We start from the raw sequence: 3,656 nt of genomic DNA, 5'->3' as shown, positions 1-3,656 counted from the left end.
CATTTTGGGTTTGTGTACAATCTCTCTTTTTCACCTGCAAAATAACGCAGTAAAAAAAAAAATCTCAAATTCAAATAATACTAGTAAATTAAATTATGAGTTTATTTAGTCTTTGGAGGCTTTGAGTCAGGATTCCAAGGCTCCTGAGAAGGACATATGAATTGGAATTAGTAAATACAATTAAATAGTAAAGGCACTAAAACAAACTAAGGTGTTGTACATACCTTATACCATTTCCGATTATGGTTTTTTCCTTCACAATTGCCACATTTTAATGGAATTCCATACCTTGGAAGCTTGTATGGATTTGAGGCTTGTTTGGGTTCATTTGTAGCCTTGTTCCTTGACTTCTTTGGCCTACCTGGTTGCTTATGATATTTTGGAGGCATCAATGGAGGTAAATTTGTCTTAATCAATTGGTCTTGACTTATCATAGGCATAATCATACGCTCATAGGTTTTAGATAAGTTTCATCATCCTCGCTTTCCTCATACTCACTTACTACTTCCTCATCCTCATTATACACTTGCTCATCCTCATGCACATTTTGCACTTGCTCATTCTCATCCCCAATAAATATCACAATCATTGTATGTAGGCTCTTAGGAAATCCATTTATATTGTATAATATACTGCCATCTGTTTTGATTTTAATTAATTTCCCAGTCCCAACCTCTTCACCATAAAAAGCCACACCATCCTCATAACTAATATCTTTAGCCATAGCCCACAACTCTAACATGGACATATTCTTAGATTCTGTGTAGTCAAACCAACTTACTAAATCACCCAAGTAAGACCAAGCTCTCTTACCCGAGCCATTTTTAACTAGCTTACCTCCATGATAGAAATTAAATGTCACAAGGTCATCTGTTTTTTCATCTGCCACATACCAAGCCTTAATTAATACAATGCCTTAACTACCTTAGTCAATGGAATATCGACAAAACTACACACTAAATAAAAACACAAAACCATGTCTATTTACATAAACATAGCAAACAATAGAAGGACCAAAGGAAAAAGAAAAAAAGAAGGACCAGTGACAACAAAAAGACCACAAAATAATTAAAAGGCAAAAACTACAATAATACAATAACAAGCATCCAAAAGCACAATACAAAAATCTGACAAAGTAGTGAAGATAGATTCCACTTACACACGGGTTGAACAGTTCCAACTTCTCTAAGCACAGTCATGGTCACACTAACTCAATCTGCAACCTTAAAGTCCAACACGAACCAATATTCAATGATTCTTGCCCCCAATCTCGAGTAAAAGTGTACCCAAATTCTTTTCCCATATTCAACTTAACCAATATTCAAACACAAAAAACCCTACGCTAACTACCCCATTCAAAGCTTTGTGCTCTAATTTCGAGTATTTTAAAACTGTAGATGAGATTCCCAATATGCATGCTTCAATATTTTGCACTAGATCCCCACTTTTTTTTTTTTTACCCTCAGAGCACTTCCAACCATTTGCCATGGCCACGTGAACAGTGTCTGCCCTATCAATTTTTTTGATGCATTCCCACTCATTGTCATGACAACCCAAGAGCAACTACTATTTACATGAGATATGAGGAAATGAATTTGTATGAAGTTTTGGTGTAGGATGGCTAGGTATTGATAAAAAAATTATGAACTTTTTGATATTTTCCCTTTTTTTTTTCAATATTTTTGGTATTTAAATTGGCTGCTGACATCAACTTGCCCATGCAAGTCTTGCCTTTGGGCTCGCCAAGGCTTGGATATAGCCCACTACTGTCGGGACAGTTTTTCACCATTAGAGCAACTCCAGCGGTTGCCTTTGCCAAGGCAGGAGGGGGCCCATGCCTCATTTTTTGCTTCCAGCGGGTCTAAGGTGCCCGGGCAGCAGCTGGGTCCCACAAAACCAGGCCAGCCCAAAGGCAAAATGAGCCCGTGCTCTGGCTTGGGTTTGCTGACGTCCGCAACAAAAAATAAAAATAATAAAATCTAAAAATATATATATATATTCAGATTTTTATTTATATATAATAAATACTCAGTCATATTATTCACTTCTCACATCAAAACTCTATATAAATTACTCTCCTCATATCTCATGTGAATAGTGGTTGCCATGGTAATGGGTGGAAACACCACAAGCCTTTTGCATGGGTGCTGGGGCCATTTTCGGTCTGAAGGCTCATTCGGGCTTCGTTGCTCCTTTTTTGAGTTAGCGTGAACTAGGCCTAAAGTATCTCGAGGGAGAAGCAAGTCCTAGGGGAGTACTTTGTTCTTCTTCCAGCGATTGCGTGCTTTGTGCGGATGTTTCCGGCAACTTGACGAAGAGTCGAAGATGGTGCATTGATGTTACACAGACTTGGCATGAGAGTTTGCTTTGTGAATTAAGATACTACTAGACTTGGCATGAGAGGTTAGGTGTTTCATATATGGATGGAGCTTTTTTGAGAGAGAGAGAGAGAGAGAGAGAAGACGGGTGGCTTAAGTAGATTTCCAGCAGCTTGACGAAAGCTTTGTCAGGCTCTTGGGTGGCTTGCCAAAGGAGAAAAAAAGGAAGAAATGGAATAACAAGGCTTGAAATCGAAGGGTTCCAGTGGTGAGTGGTGATGCTTGCTCTCTCTGTATGTGTTTATGGGAGGGAGAGGAAGAATATGGAAGAACAGGGCTTGAGATTGAAGCTGCCAGTAATGAGTAAGGATGTTGCTTGCTCTAGATGAGTTGGAGATGACTTGCTGATGTTGATATGATATTATATAAGCTTGGCATGAGAGCTTGGAGTGTGGGAGCTAAAGACCCACAAGTTTAGCAAATGAGAATGCTTGTGGTTGGGTTGGTGTTTGATATGCTTGAGTCTGGGAGTTGAGAATTTATTGTTTGAAGCTATGGCTATGATGGTTTGATTGTTTGGCTGTGATGGTTGTTGGGATGCTTATAGCAGTCAAATGAATGGGGTTTCAAAGAGCATGGTTGAGGAAAGAAAAGCTTAAGACTTTGAAAGGCATGGTGTTTGTGACAATGATTCTAGAAAAATTTATGATTTCTAGAGGTGAGAGGATAAAAGGAAAAGCTTGAGGCTTGAAAGCTATGGTGTTTATAGCTTGGAAGGGTATGAGAAGGAAGGAAAAGCTTGGAGTTATGGTTTGTGAGGCTTTATAGGGAAAATGGAGGATTTCAATGATAAGAGAATAGAAGAAATGGTTGTGATAGCTGAGGAATGGCTGGGATGGCCGCTGAAATGCTTACAGCAGCTGAATGGAGGAAATAAAGTGGTTTGGTAGTTGCTGAAGGGGGTTGATGGCTGTTGGGATGATTGCAACAGCCGAGTGAGGGAGTGTTGGCTAAAGAAAAATTGGTGCCCTTTTGCTTGGGCCATGGATGCCAATTTATAGAGGTTGATGGTTTTCCTTTATTTCCAATAGGTAAAGAGAGGTGCTGAAACTCGCCTATTTCCAGTGGTTAAAAGAAAGCACTGGGGCATGCTATTTTCCAGCAGGTGATGCTAGGTACCATAAACTGATTATTTCTTATAGGTAAAAGGAAGCGCTAGAGACTGCTTGTTTCCAGTGGGTAATAGGAAGTGCTAGAAAAGGCTTGTTTCCAACGGGTAAATCTATGTATTTGGAAAATGACTATTTCCTATGAGTAAAAGGAAGTGCTTGAAAAATA

Source organism: Prunus dulcis, chromosome 4, assembly GCF_902201215.1.
Source record: "Prunus dulcis chromosome 4, ALMONDv2, whole genome shotgun sequence".
Lineage (NCBI taxonomy): Eukaryota > Viridiplantae > Streptophyta > Magnoliopsida > Rosales > Rosaceae > Prunus > Prunus dulcis.
Note: the sequence above shows the minus strand (reverse complement) of the source record.